The following is a 20,636-nucleotide window of genomic DNA, read 5'->3' as shown; positions in this document are numbered from 1 at the left end:
AACTAACACACTTATAAGCAATCTATTGGTCAACAAATCAAAAGGAAAATTAGTATTTGGAACTAAATGAAAATGAGAATACAACATATCAAAATTTGTGGGATAGCCCCAAGGCAGTACTCAGGGGAAAATTTATAGCACTAACTGCCTATGTTAGAAAAGAAAAAAAGTTACTAGTGAATGATGTCAGCCTGAGAAACTAGAAAAACTAGAGCAAATTAAACCTAAAGTAAGCATAGAAAAGAAGTAATAAAGATTAGAACAGAAATCAGTGATGTAGGAAGAAAAGGGGTAAGAACAGCAGATTCTTTTAAAGAATTTATGAAATTCATAACCCTCTAGCTAGAGTGCTCAGGAAAAAAGAGAGAAGACACAAATTACCAATATCAGGAATGAGAGATAGAGATGATATCACTACAGATTCTATAGATATTAAAATAATAAGGGGATTTTTTGAACAACTTTATGCTAGTAAATTCAACGATTTAGAATGGACAGACTCTAAGGCAAAAACTGCTAAACCTTGTTCAAGAAGAAATAGGTAATGGATAGCCCTATATGAACTAAAGAAATTGAATTTGTAGTTTAAAATCTTCCCAGAAAGAAAAATTCAGCTCCAGATGGCTTCACTGGTGAATTTTACCAAACATTTAGGAAGAAATAGTCCTCATTAATATAAACTCTTCCAGAGGAGGGAAAATTTCCCATCTCATTCTAATAGGCCAACACTATCCAGACACCAAAACCAGACAAATACATTATTAAAAAACTACAAACTAATATTCCCCCATGAATGTAAACGGAAAATTTCTAAACAGTATTTTAGTAAATAGAATCCAACAATACAGTAAAGGATAATATATCCTAACGAAGTGGGATTTACCTTAGGAATGCAGGGCTGGTTTAATATTTTTTAAAAATCAAATTAATTATATTTAACAAACTAAATGAGAAAACTATACGATGTCAATACACACAGAAGCATTTGGTAATATATAACATCTATTCCTGATTTTTTTTTAAAAAATGAAATTCTCCGCAAATTAGGAATAGAGGCTAATCTCATCAATCTGACAAAGGACATCTATAAAAGAGCCACAAGCTAACATCATACTTAATGCTAAAAGACAGAAAGCTTTTCTGCAAAGCTCAGAAATAAGAAAAAGATGTCCACTCTCAGCAGTTTTCAACATTTTACTGGAGGTCCTAGCCAGTATAATCAGACAAGAAAAATAAAGGGCCTCTCTAAATTAGAAAGGAAGAAGTAAAACTGTCTTTATGGAACATAGTTGTCGATGTAGGAAATTCAGTGGAATCTGCAAGAACTAATAACCAAGATTGCATAACATGTAAAAACAATACATGATAAATACACAAAAATCAATTGTATTTCTATATTCCAATGATGAACAATCAGATATTGACTTTTTTTTTTTTTTTAAAGAAAACTGGGAAAAGAAAAAAACACTTTGTGGCCCTCCCAGATCGTTTCACCAAGCTCTCAAAAGCCGTTAACCAGAAGAACTGAATAAACATGGAATTTCAGACAAGCTCCACAAGGGAAATGCAGCTGAACAGTGCCTGAAATGCAAGTTCTGATCCCAAAGTAATCTTCGAAGGTCACCAGGCTGAGCTGAGATTCCAGTCTCAGTGAAGTCTCTAATTCATTAACAAGGGAGGTTCTTTCATGATTCTAGTTTCTCTATCTACAAAGATGATGTGACCTCAGCCATTCCTCTTGCAGTTGCCCTGAAATGGCCATTCAGTGTGAAAGTATGGTAGGAATGCAGGGGGAAAAAAATGATGAGTCCCAGGGTCAGGCTCAAGGTTAGCCCCATGTAGTTCTCCCCAGCTGCAGAACTGTCAAATAAGAAAGTTCCTTAAGCCATGGAAAAAGGAATCTATGGATAAAAGCAGAACTTGTCCCCAGAAATTCTGGGCCAGTAAGTTCCCAGAGCAGAGGCAATCACCCAAAAACTTAGAGAATCCAAAAAGCCAAGTCTGTCTGTGGGAGAGGAAGCAGAGTCATACAACCTATCACCTCACAAAAGGCCCTTGCATTAGTCTGCTAGGGGGCGCCTTAACAAAGTACCACAGACTGGGTGGCTTACACATTTTCCAACAATTCTGGAGGCTGGAAATCCAAGATTTTCTAGGTGTCAGCAGGGTTGACACCTTCCTTGGCTTGTAGATGGCGATGTTCACCCCATGTCTTCATATGTGGTCTTCCCTCAGTATAGGTCTGTATCCTAATCTCCTCTTATAAGGACACCAGTCATATTGGAATGGAGCTCACCCTAATGACCTCATTTTGACTGAATTATCTCTGTAAGGATTCTGTCTCCAAATACACTCACATTCTGAGGTACCAAGCATTAGGACTTCAACATATGAATTTAGTCCATAGCAACTGCCCATGCTTCTGCCCTCTCATATATTTTCCAGCTGCCAAAAAATCCAAATCCTTGCCAGCTCTTGACCTTTTTTTTTTTTTCAGCCTCACAGATCAGGTCAGAGGGAAACAAGGCTGCTCTCACACACACCATCTTCCACTGTCCAAAGCCCATAGCCGTTTCTCCCTCAATTCGTTTAGGGATTCCTAACCCCAAAACACCAGTGGGACCCTGAGCCCCAAGCTCACCTTCCTTCTCCCTTTGGATACCAGTTAAGTACTCCTCCCTCCCCTGCCCTGTTCATTTCAGGATTACCACATTTAGAGAGCCAACATGACCTATTTAGGCTCTGACCCACTTACAACAGAAATACCAATCACAAACACTGTCCAGAAGGGGAGGGGGGGAATGACCACAAACTTAACTGATTGTAAATAAAAAGAATGATGGAGAAGAAGTCTTCACTGGTGTACCTACTGCTGATGCTACTGTAAAATGCCCTGAGGGGAGCTGTTATGGAAATGTGCAATACCCAAGTAGCACCTTTTGGCATCAAGGCACTGTATAGGGTTTCCAGCCTTGTAAGTGACCTAGAAATCAATGAAATAGGTCTGTTTATCTTGTTTTGCTCAAAGGTGAGGTAAGCATTTCTAAATGTCTGGAGGAAATTATTTCCTGCTAAGAGATGGGACAACCTATTACACAAGTATGAAAATTGAGGAATCAAGGGGGATACCGGATCAGCCTTCTTCATCCACTCCAGACCAAGAACTAGTGGAGTGAGTCTAGAGGCCTCTGGAACAGGGGTTTTTGTAGTAAATACCAGTTTGAGTAGCTGCCTGACTCACAACAGCAGTTTCTTTTCTTTTCTCTGGGAATGCTCTATTTCCCAAGGATAGCTGTGTCTTTTCTATGTGACAAATCATCTTAGTCTCCTGTCACAGTTTATCAGTCCCAGGAAACAGACTTGGTCCAAGCCTGAGCCAATCACATTCTCTCAGAAGTCTGCGACTTAAGGAAACAGGAGGCTGGAGATCTTTGGGATCCCTCCAAGACTCCTAATAAGGGGGCAACTGGGGAAACCTAGGCAGACCTGTTTCTCGCTCTTCCAGAGGCCTGGCTAGTCTCTTCTGCAGATTTTGGCAACCATCCCGATATCCTTTCTATTAATTGCCCATTTGGTTTACACTAGCCAGGGCTGGTTTTTATTAATTGCAATCGAAGAATCACAATAACAACAATAAAATAATACAGTTTTATGTTATTCACCTTTTGGTCTCAGTTCCTACCACAAGATTTAACAGGTCATGTGGTAGACATTCAATACCTTCATTCTAAATTTATAAAAGGTCAATTTACCCCTGCCAATCTACATGAGATAAGATTAAGAACAACAGAGTATCCTGTGGTAGAGAGGAAAAGATTCTTTGTTGCCAATCTCTCCTGACACAACAAATTATATAAAGACTCTGCTTTTGGTTTTCCTTGAAAGGGGAAAACGTGCTAAAGTTTTCTAGCAAAAAGAATGACCTGGTGCCAGATGCCCAGCAAGTCAGAAGTGGGGAATATTTGGTCCTAATCTCTACTGATGTGTGGGCAGCATCCTCAAGGCTGCAGAGCAGGCTGGAGGCGATAGGCACTTGTCTTGTTGGGATCTGCTTACCCGAAGTGGAACTTCACACATTTACATCCTCACCATGGTTCCTCACATTTACATATCCTCTCCCCGCAACCTCCATCCATTTGCATGGCCTGGTCTAAGACTTGGGATCTCCACCCAGCCATCCCTCCACCATGTCTTTATCCATCCATCCATCCACTCACCCACTCAAGCTTGGGAATTTACTAAGCCCCTGGTTGTGCCTCTGGCCTGTACATCTAGGTGACTGTGTCAGTCCCAACAACACAGGGGGTAGGACAACACTCGAAGGTCACTCCAGGCCCCCCACTCACCCCTAGACATCTACAGAACTCTTCTAAACGATTACTCAGTCCCCAGCCTCTTGCTTCCTCGTCCAAACTTCACTACACCAATCCTAGCTTCCCAAGATGTCAACTTAACTGTGGTACTTTCCTGTCCCTAAACCTGCAATAAAGCCCAAACCCTGGGCGTGGCATTCAAGAACAGCTACAACCTGAACCCAATTTTTTTTTACTTATGTTTATTCTTTCAAATTTATCTCCTGCATGAAACCTCTACCCTCATAGAAGCAGTCTGCTCACCTGCCTCACTGCTGAGCATATGGGTGCAAGCCTGGAGCTTTTAGAAGCCATGCTGCCAACATGTGAGGAAAAAGAAGCCAACACAGAGAAAGCAAAACTGAGTGATGGAGACAAAGAGGTTCTTGATGACATGACTTGGGGACCAAATAGGGCCTCATGTTAAATCTACATCTGGACCTTTTGGCTATAACATTTTTTTTCTTTGCTTGATTCCTTTTTACCCCTGTATAACTGCAAGATTACTAATACATCCATCTACATTTCATGTCCCATTGTGAGGCCCTGACTCCTCCTCAAGGCCCTCCAGGGCATGGCGACAGCTCTTGTCTCTAATTTCCTATAATATTGTGGACTGTATCACTCATGGGAGCCTATCTGTACACAGTCTAATGACAGGTATTTCTTAACCCCTTTATACAGGTGAGGGGCTTCCAATCCCTTTCCACCCATCCCTCCCATCCCAACTTGCTAAAACTAACACCCAGTTCAGAGGTCAGAGGTATAGGCCAGGGCAGCCACAAGAACCTGGGAGGAGCAGAGCCTGTGCGGTCACCCTGGGCTAATGATCTAACTCCCCCTTTCAGAACTCACTCCAGCTGAGCCTTGGACAGCTTCCAGCAGTCAGTGTGGTCAAGTTATCTGCCTACAGGGACCAGCTGGGGTAAGAGGTAAAAATAAAAAGTTTCAGAGTAGGTGGAAGTAGAGGGAAAGGAGAGGTGGAAGTCAGAAGAAGAGAGAGCCCCAGTCTCACACAGGCTGAGACCATCTGCCATGGGCAGAGCCCAGGGGATGAGGCCAAGGAATAGACCAGCAGTGTGAGCAACAAGCCAGCTGGGCCACCTGAGCACACTCTGTGCCTCCTGCTCGTTGTGCTCCTCCCTCCACTTAACCCTGAGATGCTTCTCAGACAAACCTATAAGGGAGCTCTCAGCACACCCTGGGGGGCAGAGGGGATCCAACTGAGGAAGCCAACAGCCATAAGCAGAAGTCTACTCCATATGCCCTCAGCATCCCTCCTCCTGCAAAGGCCCAGTCTTATTGCCACTAGAGACTACGGTAATGTGATGCAGCCACCACAGGGCACTTCAGGAGCCCCAAGATAGACTCCCAGGAGGTACAGCCTTGCCCCAGTCTTCTCCCAGGCCAGTGTTTCTCCACCACCATTGCCCATTCAGGACAGAAATGATTTCCTACAGTGCCAGAGAATTTGTAGTGCAAACAAGGTGCCATGGATGGGAGCTACAGGACACCAGGCTCCATGACTCAATAACCTTGGCAAGGATTTCAATGCTATTTCCTGATGGCCATCCAAAGGCTCCAGGGTTACAAGGAGCAATCTCAGGGCCCCCACAGAGGGTGGAAAGGAGATGGAAAATGAGAGCAGATACCACTTCAAGCTAGGCAGCTCCCTGACCAGCTGTCTATCTTTGTCTCTAGGGTTTTTTTTGGGCGGGGGGGGGGGGGGGGGGGGGGGGGAGTTGCAGAATGTTTTATTTATTTATACCATTTTAACCATTTTTAAGTACATAGTTCAGTGGCATTAAGTACATTCACACTGTTATGAAGCCATTACTACCATTTATATCCAGAACTTTTCCATCTTATCAAACTAAAGCTCTGTCCCATTAAACAGGAACTCTCCATTCCCCCTCCCCCAGACACTGGCAGCCACCATTCTGTCTCTATGAATTTGACCACTCTAGGAATCCCATGGAATTGGAATCATCCTGTATTTGTCATTTTGTGACTAGATTATTTCACTTAGCATAATGTCCTCAAGGTTCATCTGTGCTATAGCATTTATCACAATTTTCTTCCTTTTTAAGGCTGAAAAATATTCCATTGTATGTGTATAACACATTTTGTTTATCCAATCATCCATCATGACACTTGGGTTGCTTATACCTTTTAGCCATTGTGGAAAATGCTACTATGAACATAAGTGTACAAATATCTGCTTGTGTCCCTGCTTTCAACACTTTTAGGTATATACCCAGAAGTGAAATTGCTGGATGATATTGTAATTCTATTTTTAATTTTTTGAGAAATTGCTCATACTGTTTTCCACAGTGGCTGTACCATTTTACTTTCCCACCAACAGTGTACAAGAGTTCCAATTTTCTCCACATCCTCAACAATACTTGTTATTTGTTTTTGGTTTTGATAATAACCATCTTAATGAGTATACTTTAAAAAAAAAAAATTGCAGCTGGTAAGATTTGGAAACAACGACTCTAAAGCACTCAGAGGTCTCTTACCTTATCAAGCCTCCCTACCATCCTGTTACCCTGCATCCACTCTTTGACCCAGCAGATCCAAGCTGAGTGAGCTCTTCTTCCCCATCCTCCACCTCCTGGGTATACCATAGCAAGGCCCCAGCTGCACACCAGTCAAGCTTCAAATCCAGCCTTCCTACCTCATACCCCAACCGTAGGCTGGTAGGCTGCTTATAAGACATACCCCCAGGAAGCTCCAAATGGCTTCAGACATTCAAGGACATGTCCTTTTTCTGGCCATCCACCTCCAGGCCAGTCACTTTGTCATCTCAAGAGCCAACGCAGCCAACAGCATGTTAACCAGGACACGAAAAGAACATGAGTCCAGAAATCTCTTGCTCAAAATCAGTCCATGCTACTACTAACCAGCTATGTGACCTCAAGACTTATGGAAGGCTAAATATTGTCCCCTGCAAAGAAGTCCACACCCTAATACCTGGGACCAGCAAATGTGCTACCTGCCATGGTAAAAGGGACCCTGTAAGTAAGTTAAGGATCCTGATGGGACATTTTCCAGGTGGACCTGATGTCACCGCAAGGAAAAGTGCTTTCGAGAAGGAGGCAGGAGTCCAGAGAGAGAAGGCAGCAGCTGACCACGGGAACACAGCTTGCAGTGGTACAGCTGCAAGCCGAGGAATGGGGACAGCCTCTGGAAACTGCCGGAGGCAAGGAACACATTCTCCCCTGGAAGCCCAAGAAGGAACCAGCCCTGCGGGCGTTTTGACTTTAACTCTGTAAGGTTCCCTAGACTTCTGACATCAAGACCTGCAAGAGGATAAATGTGTGTGGTTTTAAATCATATGTGTTGTGGTTGTTACAGCAGCAATATGAAACTAATACAGGACCTCTCTGGGTCTGTTTCCTCTGAACTAAATACTTTGTAACTTCCCTTTCTAACAGTTTTGATGAAAAGAGCTGATCAGGTGCTTTGTGCCAGACCCCTTCCAGGTCCTTTATGTGCATTACTTCTTTAAACCTCAAAACAAGGCTGTAAGGCACATAGCATTATCATCCCCTCACAGATCAAGGAGGAAGCCAGAGCCTAGGGAGGTAAAGTAACTTGCCCAGGGTCACAGTCATAGGGAACAGGACCAGGATTTGAATCCCAACAGTCTGGCCCTAGAAAACCTGTGCCCTTTACCACCAACTAAGGCCAATACTGACGTCCTGCTCATAGATGAGGAAGCTCAAGACCTTTGTCAAAAGGACATTGCTAGATCGTAGCAAATCTAGACCTGAGGCCAGGGCTGGTCTCACCATTCCATCTGGTTCCCAAATTTCCAAGGCATATTTGAACAAAACTCAAGACAATGAGGATCTAACTTCTTATTCCTAGAATCCAATTTTCTTTTTTTTATTTTATTTTATTTTTTTTTTTAGAATCCAATTTTCATGCAGATACCCCACCTCTGCCCTCCACTTCTCATCTTAAGACCTCCGCTCTTTAAATGGAGTAAAATAAATTAACTACATTGATGGGTTTTCTCCTGTTCCTTCTTCCAACCTCACCAACTCCGTCTTTGGTATGCCACCATAAATCACTGGCAATTCAAAAAATGGTTTCTGAGGAAATGGGCTTTCCTGGCTTGATGGATGTATAAATTTCCATCTCCTCCATACATGTCTTACTTTTCAGAGGGAAAAAAATCTTTATTGGCGTTAGCACATTTATGAGTTTAAGTAAAAACAAATACATCTCTATTGACTGTAGTTATTATGCTCAGTTTCATGCAACGTAAGTGCTTCAAATAAAAATAGATTGGTTGAAGTGAGCGTGTATCCGTCCCAATAATGATGCAGCCGGTTTCCGTAGCATACATGCTTCAGTTAATGTTCCCTTGGCTTACAGGGGGGAAGCACATTGCTGCACGAAGCTTTTAGGCTCCATTTTCTAAGTGTCTTAATGCTCCGGGTAGGTGTGAATGTTTATTAGTGTCGTAAAATGCATCGAGCAGGCGAAGTCTAGCCTTTGCAGAAGAGACCAGAATGCAGTGGCTGAGGATGGGCCAGATGGGATGGAACATGCAAATCCTGTGCCCTCTAAGTCCAGCACCAACCCATCAAATGTGCATGTGGCACCTACTACACACCTGCCACCTGAGCAAGGGCCAACCTAGGACACCATACTTAGAATTATTTGCTTAGACCTGTCTCTGAATGGGGTTGTAGCTCATGAAAGGGGTGGCACCTCTCTGTCCTGCTCATCACAGATTCTGTTAGATTAAACACATGGGCCTGGGCATCAGACTACTGGATTCAAACCCAAGCTCTATCATTTCAACAGCAAGCAAACATTTATGGAGCACCAGCTGTATACCAGAACCTATAGCCCTGAGCAAAGACTCTGCTCCTATGAAGCTTACATTCTATAGCAGGGGAGGTTTGGGCCCAAGTAAGCCACATCTCTGGAACCTTAATTTCCTCATCTACTGATGGGGATGATAGTACCTGCTGTGTGGAAATGTTGTGAAATTTAAATAAAATTCCTCTGATGTACTTAGCACAGGGTCTGGCACACAATGAGTGCCGGAAGTGCGCTACCAGCATCGCCGTCATGAGTACGGGCTTCCTCACGTGCACCACTACGCCAGCCCCTGCGGCGGCACACAGCTCCCGTGGCTGCTGGCAGTTCACACAGGTGCAGCCTGACCGTCCAGTCACCTGACGTCCATGTCTAGAACTCCTCTCCTCCTACCCTAAGGCTCCCCCGCTCATGCCAAGTAAGTAGCTTTAGCACCCATGTGTGTGCAAGCTGGAATACACTGGAGTTAGCATCGTGGGGAGAACCTTTACCCATGATATTGTGGGTTGAACTGCATCCTTCAAAATGACAGTTGAAGTCCTAAACCCCCCAGCCATAGGAAATACATATGCTCCCTCTAGGCCCACACCTCCTAAAATTACTAGACTCTCCAAAAGTCATAAGTGTCCTTTGTATGCTAATGAATGACTGCTGGCTGGAGGCTCCTGGACAGCCCGGGGATGTCAGGAGAACCAAAGGTGATGACAGGGATGGAAATCTCAGCCCCACACATCACCCTACCCCCAGACCTCCAGGGAAGGGAGATTGAGTTAATCACTAATGGGCAATGATTTAATCAATCGTGCCTACATGATGAAGCCTTCATAAAAATCCCCAAAGTATTGGCTCCTGAGTTGATGAACATGTACAAGGGCTGGAAGGGTGGTGTGCCTAGAGAGGACATGGAAGCTCGCTGCCCCTTCCCCCATACCTTGCCCTCTGCGTCTCTTCCACCTGGCTGTTCCTGAGTTGTGTTCTCTTATAATGAACTGGTAATCTAGTAAGTAAACAGTGTTCCTGAGTTCTGTGAGCCACTCTAACAAATTACCAAACCCAAGGAGGCGGTCATGGAACCTCCCCTTTATAGCTACTTGGTCAGAAGCACAGGTGACAACCTGGATTACAACTGGCCTTTGAGGGCTGGGGGAACAGGGAAAGGAGCAGTGTCGTGGGGCTGGGCCCTTCACCTGTGGGACTGAACTCTATCCCCAGGTAGACAGTGTCAGAATTGAGTTAAATGGTAGGACACCAAGCTGGTGTCAGAGACTTACCTGGTATCAGAAGGGAAGTATTCAAAGTAGCACTGTGAGCAGGAAAAACCCCCTTCACTCCCATACTTGCAAATGGGACCGTATTTGGAAATAGGGTTTTTGGAAATGTAATCAAGTCCTAACTTGATAAGGTCATTCTAGATTAAGGTGTTTCCTAAATCCAATGACTGGCATCCTTATAAGGAGAGAAGGATTTGGAGACACACAGAGGGGAGAAGGCCATGTGAAGACAGAGACAGAAAGCACAATGATGCAGCTATAAGCCAAGGCGTGCCAGCAACCACCAGAAGCAAGGAAGGAGGCTTCCCTAGAGCCTCCGGAGGGAGCATGGCCCTGCCAACAACATGATGTCAGATGTCTAGCCTCCAGAATGCTGAGAAAATGCATTTCTGTGTCTGTGGTAATTTGTTATGGTAGCCCAAGGAAACGAACATACATGAGGTCTAGAAGTGAATGGACAGATGATTCTTCCTTACCCACCCTGGACAGGTGGTCCTGGTGATCAGGGAGTAGAAGGTGAGCTAAGGGCAAGACCTACTCCCAGCCAGTCCTCATGCAAACCAAGTCTGAAGTCTGGAGGGCTGGGGGATGCTGGAAATAAAACTGAAGAGGAACATCTCAAGAGAAAATCTATGAGACTAGGACAGATGCAGAAGTGCTTTAGGATGCTACCTCCCAACACAACATGACCCCAAAAGTACAGTCAAAGGAATTCTCAGTCTTTATCCTACTTCCACCAATCCATGCTTTATACAGATGCAGGGACAGCCTTGGTGGCTCACCAGCCTCAAAGAAAGGATGAACAGGCATGGAGAGATACCATGGGAAGGGTGGGAGAACCCATTTGCAAACAGTAGGGGAGACCATCAAGGGGAAGAGCCCAATGGGCTCAGGCAAACCCTGAGGCTCCAAACCAGCTCTGACGCCATCGCTCAAGACCCTGCGCCTGGACACTCCCAGACATATCAGGGATAGAGGGCTTCGGTCCCAAATAAGCAGGTAAAGTCAGGAGCCAGGGAACCAGTCATGGCCATCCACATGGCCCACTAGCACTCTCGTATCTAGAAGGCTTGGAAAATAGGTTGGTGCGGTGAACAGTGAGTTGTGGTGACCAGATGGCCATCACAGGATCAAACAGGGAGCTTAAAGGCACTGACCTTGATCCTTCCCTGAAAGGCAGATGCCCTGGATACATCAAAGAGCACAGTTAGAGTCTACAGATGTGAATCAAACTAAGAGAGAGACGGCAATCAACACCCACCCCACTGGCAGCTACGGATCAGCTGGGTGATTAATGTACATTAACACAACTAATCCTTCCCACACCTCCAAAGACAGACATGGTTATCCTCATTTTCAGGGCAGGAGACAGGAACAGAGAGGTTTCATCTCTTGCTCAAGGTAACCCAGCCAATACACAAAGGAGCTTGTATTGAACCCACTTTGGTCTGACTCCAGAGCACAGGTCCTCAACCCCTGTACTATGCTTGCAGCCCTGGTGACAGAACTGATGTAAAAAATGGAAGCAAGTCCTGCTGGGAACACCTGGGCTCTGAGGTATAAGGATGTGTGTCCATGCAGCCCTCCTAATATGGTAGCAGGTGAAACTCATCCTCTAATTACACTGCTGATGCGAGTGGCATGGGGATCAGGAGACCAGCACATTCTATGCTTTACTCTCTACTCACAGCCTGCTGAGTTCCCAAAGAGCCCCTGCCTACCTCCCTCTGCCAGGCCTGCTCCAGGGGACCCAGAGCCCCAGTGTCTAATGGGTTGACTGCCAGATACCCAGAGAATAACAAGCAGTGTCCCCCAAAGACACCAGACCCCTGCCTCTGCATCACTCTCCCTCCCTTCCTGTCCCCCCCAACACACACACTACTAGTGACCCCAAGTGTGGCTTCTGCAGTCACTCTGGATCCAGGACTGCAGGGCCCTGCAGCCGTGGGAACAGATGTTCCCCTCGCACATGGCTGGACTTGGATCTCGGCAGTGATGGACAAGCATCATTGACCAGGGTGGATGGGCAGCTGCAGATAATCAGGAGGCGGCACCAGCTCCCACCCCTCCCCCATCTCATTTGCAGAACAGTTGCCATCTCCTTTCCAAGGCGAGGGAGGGCAAGGACAACTCAGATGGTTGTGCACGCCCACCCCCAACCCTCAAAACCACTGCTCCCAGGCTGAGCACCCTGGCCAGGACACCCAGAAAGCAACAGACCCTGTAGTCTCTCTCTTCTCCCCTCCCCCTCACCAAACATCTCTCGGTGCTTATTGTACTGTGACAGAATGACACTTCTGTTAGTGCACCGTCATCACTGTTGTATGGATGTGTAATTATGGTTCAAGAAAGACTTCAAGCATGTTACAGAAAAGGGCATGGAGAACAGGTCACAGTCATTCCTGCATGGAAGGACTACACCTGATTTTTACTTTCTTTCTTTCAAATGGACCTTATTTTCCTTTTATTTATTTAAAACTAATTGGCATGTCATGGCCATGGGCCTTCTTTGTTGAGAATGAGGTCCTTCATGTAGGTCATTCATAATGACAAACCCCACGTGTCACAAATAACCTGGGACAGGGGTTATCCTGAGGCCTGAAGCAATTAGAAAGTATCAGAAGAATATATGGAACAGGAGAGTCTCAGAGACTCATGGAGACAAGCTGGCTGGGGTTGGGTCAGAATTCCGTATGTAAACTGGAGGTGTTTGTGTGTCTCATATTGTTATGTACTTGTCTCTTTAGTTTCCTCTGAATCTCTGGACCTATTGGCTGTGCTAAAAAGGACTAAGAAAAAAGTTGTGCCTGCCCTGAGCCCTGACCTTTAAAGGGACGAAGAGCACATCCCTGGAATCACTATTTCAGTGATCAAGGGGAACCTCTCCCTACGAAGGCAACAGAAACTCAGGGAACCCTTGAGTTACACGATCCTTCCCTACCTGCAAGGCTTTCCTAGCAATGCTGAAATGTTTATTTTTTTAAAAGAAGGATGATTAAACTATGATGGTTTTAATAAAGAACATGATTCGAGTATACACATACACTTCCTAACACACACACACACACATATACATACATACATACATACATACATACCCAAGCGTGGTTCAACCCAGCTGACCATACTCGCTCTCAGAAATACTCCTTAGTCTCCAAAAAGCAGGGCTCCTTCCAGGAGGTACCTTCCACATGGTTGTCTCAGTGAAGGTCACCCCTCTGCCATAGACCTGAGAGGTCAGCAGTCCACAGCCTGCCACCCGCTTTTTTAAAATACAGTGTTACTAGAACACAGCCACGTGCATGCACTTATGAACTGCCGGTGGCTACTTCTGTGCCACGAGCAGCAGAGCTGAGTACCTGCAACAGAGACACTCTATGGCCTACAAAGCCCAAGCTCTCATCTGGCCCACCGAAAGTTTGCCGACCTCTGCAGTAGGCCACGACAGGAATGAAGCTTCCTGGCGTTGTGCTATGAGCAGCCCAAAGACAGATCACGGGCAGGGGCCACCCAGGGCAGAAGCAGGGCTCAGATGGGGCACACACGGCTCAGGACCCTGAAAACCCCTCCCGGCACGCTTACTCTCCTGCTCAGCACCCGTCTCCAGGGCAGCTAGAGGACAGTGAACGTGGCAGGGAACTCGGGACTCAGGAGTGTGGAGTCAGGCGGACTTGGGAATCACCAAGCAAGCCTTCTGGGATTATATTTTCTCATCTGCAAAATGGTGTTGATAATAGAATTGCTCTAATAGGAACATTGTGGGAATCAAAGTAGGTATTCCAAGTTACATGGTTAGCATAGTACCTGCCAGGTAGTAAGCACTGAACAAGTGTGAGCTCCCAGCAAGGGGTAGTGCTGGACTCAGTAACGGCATTACCATTCACCCACACCGCCTCTCTCTAGGGAAAGCAGCCATCCGCCTTCCCAACAGGACCATGGCAATGACAGGCAGGCCCGCAGGAGGACTCTGTTCACAGCCCAGCACCTGGAAACCAAGGTGGGCTTAGAAGCTTCTTTGGGCTGCTGGGTGCCTATAGCAAGGTGTTAATTCTCTGGAATTATTTCAGTAAGAAATTTTCCCAGGGATATCAGTCCCCTAATTGCATAGCACAATGCATGCACACACACATTCGAAACTAGAGAGACTGAGGACACCTTCAAATTCCTTATGCAGTAGTTACGAATGGAGGGGCCAGAGTGATACCACATTTTGCTATTTCCTCATGTTTCAAGAATTTCTAAATTGTTTGGTCTTTATTGAATGCATTTTGTGGACTGATCTGTGTGCAGGGATCCGAGACACCCTGTCACAAATGGACAAACACCCCCAACCATGCAGACTCTACTAGGGCCCCTAAGGCAGACAACCCCATAGGAGGAGGGGGACCACTCGAAAGCAGAGGTGGGCACGTGAGCAGAATGGGACAAGGGACATGGGTTCTAGAGATTCCCAGATCAGAGACATTCCTAAATATTTTTCCCATCCATGTGAAGCTTTGCACAGCTACCTACTTTTCTGCAAACCTTCCCCTTTCTTCAATGCTGTCTTAATTTTCTCAATTAGCTGCTAATACACTTTTAACACTTGCTAATCTCCCTTTTTAAAAAGAGGTTATTGGCCAAACAAATCTGTGAATCACTGCAGTCCCAGCTGAGGGATGGGAAGCAGAACTCTGTGATACCACATTTTCTCAGGTCTGAGAAACTCTTAGTTATAAAAGTCATCATTGATTTAGTAACAGCTCTTAGGGGAGGAGAACAAAACACTATACCTAAAATATATACATTGACTGTAAGACAGGACAGGACTACAGATAAAATGGGGTAAGGGTCTTAGAATAGAGGAGAAAATAAGAAAAATTATAACAACAATAATAGCTACCATTTATTGAGCAGCTACTGTGTTCCAAGGGCAGTGCTAGGTGCCTTTCCTTGGGTTTTCTCACTGAATCCCTTCCCCCTTGTAAAGTAGATATTGTTAACCCATTTTACAGATAAAGAAACTGAGACTCTGGGAGCCTTCATTCCGAACAGTTGAGCCCAAAGTAACCAAATCCAGAGCAGCAAAGCTCTAGACTTTTTTACATCTCACACTCCAAGAACTAGCCCCAGGGTTCCACCAGAGACTTCAGCCAGAAACTGAGACGCTAGTGAGACAAGCCCAATCCCTTCTTCCGAAAGAAGAGGCCACAGAGCAAAGATGCTTGCTGAGGCCTGAGCCCTCCCTCCCCCTGAGCACTCCAGTCTCCCAGTTCAACAAAATATTTAAGAAGATGTACTCACATGATTATTAAAACTAGGATGGAAGAGGATTGGAAGAAGCAGGTGTCAGCAAGACAGAGTGAGACTGTGGGGAAGGTGATGAAAGCTCCCTCCCTTGCACTGGAAGCTGGCAGGCCACGCCCCTCCACGCCCCTACTCCCAGGGCAGTGCCCTCAGCCCCCCCTACAAGCTCCCTGCCACCACCTCCCACACTGTCCTCAGGAGCTGGGGCAAATCGAGCTGGAAATTACCTGTAGTAGGTCTCCTAATTGCAGATATCAAACAGGAATCCAATCAATCCAGCCACAGGCAGGCAGAGAGGGATCGATTCCAGCACTGCCAATGTCCCCAACTTTTCATCCTTATGGCCCAAAGGCCACATCGTAAAACCCGTGGCAGGCAGGATAAGGCCAGTGCTTGAGGGCACTTACAGTTGCCTCCTGAGTAATTGATAGAAAACACCCTGGGACTTACCTAGCCCCTCAAACAGACTACCTCCCTTCCCCTGACAGTCCCAGGAAGGGGAGGCCTGGCAGGGGATGGGACGACCCCAGTGGCCCTTAACCCTGTAATTGTGCACATTACCTTCCCAAGGTAGTCACCTGCCCAAGGTACACAGAAGTGGCAGAGCTTAGACTCAAATCCAGGTGTGCCCAACTCCTAGCCTCTTTCAGTTCAAATGTCACTTATTAAGCATCTACTGTGTGCCTGCGATGCACCAAGCCTGGACAGGGAGCTGGGGAATACAAAAATGGACCAATATGGTACCTGTTACTGAGACACAGTACACTACTCCCAACAGTCCCACACCTGTCTGCACATTTACAGTCACCAGGAGAAGGTATTTTTTAATAAGGATTCCTGACCTCCATTCCAGAAAATTCTATTTCTGTACATTTAGGGAGGGACCTAAGAAAGCTATACTTTTTAAAGACTTCCCAGAATGGAAGTGGATAAGTGGAGAGGAATTTTTTGTTGTTGTTTCTTATTGATATATATAAACGTATATTTAAATAATGAGATTATATGAGTGACATTTACTTTGAATGGGGGAAGGGTCAGTAGTTATCAAATTAAAATTTTTCTAATTAAGTGAAAGGCTCCCCTGGTGATTCTGAAAGTGCAGCAAGGTTTGGGAACTTGATACACATGGTGCTGCCTCCAGCATTTCTCGGGAATTGATGCCCACTTTGATAAGATGGAAGCAGTGGAACAGGGAGCAAAGTATAGCTAATGTACAAGCTCATTCACACTAAGATTTTAGAGATTGAATAATATGCCACTCTTCCAAGGTACCACCCTTTTAAAAGAGAGCTTTATGGAGAAAGCACTGTTTACCCAAAAGAATAAATCCCTAATGGTAAAATATAGGCACCAGCGGAGCTATTTTGAGGCAGGAGAATCTCCTGGCGTCTTCAAATAGCACAGCAGCTGTCCACAAGAAAGAATCAGGGCCTAAGCGAGTTCCATGAGGCCTTGTCCAGAGCTGGGGGAGGAGCCAGATGATTCATCACTGATGCAAGATGCTGTTTATGCTTCAGCTTTATCTAGTTGCGGGAACTGTAGGACTAGTGATTTATAGGCCAACCACCTGGTGGCAGCTGGGCCCGTCTGCAATGGCTAGCCAGCTCAGGGCTGCCTCAACTGAAATCCTTAAATCAACCAGCCAAGCCCAGGAGCCCTCCACTGGGAGGAGGACACTATACTGGGAACAAGGGCTCCTGGGGAGTCCTGAGGGTTCCCACTGGTCGATGAGACTGAGCATTCATCCTACACCCAGCTCAAGGCTGAGACCTTGAGATCTGAAAGAAAAAGCCAACCACACCTACTCAGGGACGCTGTGATCTGGCTAGGAAAAGACAACAAACCCATATATCAAATATGAAAGCAAGATAAGGAAGAATGACCAGGCTGAGTGACTCCTGGAAACCATAACCCACCAGGGAGGATAGAATAATCTAGCAACTGTAAGCCTAGGTGACAGCTAACACCTATAAAGGTGCCATGTGCCAGGCACTATTCTAATGCACTTCATGTGCATGAATTCATTTAATCCTCAAAGCAACCCTCAGCGTGCATTACACAAATAAACTGAGGCACAGATGTTAAACTCACATAGCTAGCAAGTGCAGGAGCTGAGATTACAGCCAAGCAGTAGGACCCCAGAGCAATGGTGGGCTGATACATGCTGAACAACTGACTTTCCAGGGGGAGGGGCCCTGTTGTATCTGGCGATTTCCAGGGTGTACATACCCCTGCCATGGCCAAGATCAAGCTACCCACTTGGCACGACTGAACCCAGAGCTGGGAAGGGATGGGCAACAGCACACCTTCGTATAATATTTTCACCATACAGATAAAATAGACACAACTACAAGAGCATAGATAATAGTCAAAGTAGTAAAACAAGAAGTGATGAGTTCTGAGTACCTATTACCTTTGTTTTTAATAAGATTTGTAAGTCATAGAATTTAATTTTTAATAGTGACTTTACTAATCAGCTCCCAAAATTCCTAAAAATTTGGAAATTGGCTCTAACAAGCTGGTGCACACCAGTGCAAGCACCGCTGATCCGGAGCTACTACAAAACGGAAGATAAAGGGATGAAAGACGACAGAACCACTGTTCTGAAAGGATCTTAACTTGGAAGGACAATGAGTCAGTCATATGTGGAAGACCAGATTTAAGACTGTAAGGAGAACCTATGGCTGTCCAAAGGCAAAACTGACTTCCTAGGTAGGTACCAAGTTACCTATCAGAGAAATCCAAGCAAAGACTAAACTACCTGACAACCAGAGAGAATGTCAGCTCCAAGTTACTGTTAGATTAGAACAGTGTTGGGGCATCTGGGTGGCTCAGTCAGCTAAGCGTCTGACTCTCAGTTTCAGCTCAGGTCATGATCTCAGGGCCGTGGGATCGAGCCCCATGTCCAGCTCCCCACTCAGCGGGGAGTCTGCTTGAGGATTCTCTCCCTCTGTCCCTCCCCCCACTCCCACTCTCTCTCAGGTAAATAAACAAATCTTAAAAAAAAAAAAAAAAATGTTTTCCAAGCAGCAGTTTGAAACTTAATATTGAGATACTGAGTCATAAAATCAATTTAGTCAGTTGTAGGGTCAACATTTTTAAATGTAATGGAACTGAAAATACAGGCATAGTAAGGGTAAGTACTGCTTTGTAAAACTTTGTGATACTTTATATACTTAGTATTTATGTGCATATGTAAATGTATATGCTGCATATTGGTTCATATAAAAAATATATGTAATATATATTTTTTACTATTAGTCATAATCAAAGAAGTTTGAAAAGTTTTGGAATAAATGATAAGGTCCCATCTAATTGTGAGATTCCCTATGTTATTAGTTATCATTTGATGGGCACTTCCTGTTCCACCGAAAGGACTAGAATGGGGATGGGGGCTGATTGCCATGCACATCTCCGGTCCCTGGCCCTATATCTGGACCACCGAATGTCCTTCTTCAAAGACACATTCAGTAAAGGGGACAGTGATGGAAATGATAAGAACTGTTTTCCCTCCAAGGGTGGGAACTGAGTCCCATGCAATTCACCCAGGAAGAATTAAGCCTGAGATGATGCCATCCTATGGCATCTCTCCCTGGAACTGTCCTTCAGGTGGCAGAAGGTGCTCTGCAGAGCCCCTCCTGACCACATGATGCTCCCCCAGAATTGATGGCATGGAAAAGGCAGGAGAGGGACTTACAAATGGAGACTAACAAGAGCCTGTGCAGAACATTTGCCTTGAGCTCTTCAGAAAGGAGGAATGGGAAGCTTCCATCACAGGAAGAAGGGTAAACTCACACCAAATGCTGAGGCAAGAGAGGCAGGTGAGGGTGGCCAGAGGTCCATAGAAAGCCTAGGAAAGGAAAAAGAAGAAAGGAGCAGGCAAGATGACAGGTGTCATTTAGTCAAGAAAAGCCACATGGTAACAGAAGACAGCAGTGCCCAGGATCTGGGTACTTGTAACTATTTATGTCTGCTGCCCCCTCTAAATTCTAAATTCCATGAGTTCTGGTTGCCTGGTCTGTTCCTGGCACCTCCTCAGAAAGCAATAAATATTTATTCGCTCAACAGACAGATGAGCTTATGAAAGTGGGATCTATTACAGAGAGCCTTGCCTATCCCAGACCTGACCTACCTCCCATTTTGAAAATCACTGATAGATTAGAGCCCCCAATAATGCTGGTGCTGGGGCAAGGACTAGAATCCATCCATTCAACGTTCAACAAATATTTGAGACCCAACTACGTCCCAGTGGCTTCTCCAGGTGGCCAATAGTATTAGCCAAGCCAAAGTCTTGGTGGGATGGCCGTGGGCTTCAAGATTCACAAACCCGAATCCAACAAGCCAGTCTGCTCAAACACAAAAGAGAAGGCTCTCTCCCAACTGACTTGAAGAACTGGTTTTAGAACTTTGAGGGCAAGGGTGTATTTCACATTTCTCATCCCCAGCTCTCCGACCTGTGCCAAGGAAAGTGCTGAATAAGGCAAAAAACTCTGGCTATTAGAACTAAAGCTTGAGTTCAGGATACTTTGCAAAATGGTGACACAAACAGACCTAGGAGTATGCATGCGTGCACACACACACACACACACACACACACACACCTGCACGCGTACCCTGTCCTAAGAGAGAAGTTTCAAGGGAGGCATGGGAGGCACTCCCTGCAGGAGGGAAAGCTGAGCAGACCAGCAGAGCTTGCCTCCCGAAACCAGGAGAGAAGAAGAAGCCACGCAGCATAGCAGGAAGAAGGGGGACTTGGAAGTCAAAGAAGCCAGCTCTCAGCTTTTGACTTTGTCCTTCACTAACAGAAAATTCCTGAACTTGCCTGAGACTCAATTCCCTTGCCTGTAAAGGAGATACCATGATCTATGTTGCAGAGTCATTTTAA

Source organism: Phoca vitulina, unplaced genomic scaffold (genome assembly GCF_004348235.1).
Source record: "Phoca vitulina isolate PV1807 unplaced genomic scaffold, GSC_HSeal_1.0 scaffold7, whole genome shotgun sequence".
Classification (NCBI taxonomy): Eukaryota; Metazoa; Chordata; class Mammalia; order Carnivora; family Phocidae; genus Phoca; species Phoca vitulina.
The sequence above is the reverse complement of the archived record's forward strand: the minus strand, read 5'-3'. Positions refer to the sequence as shown.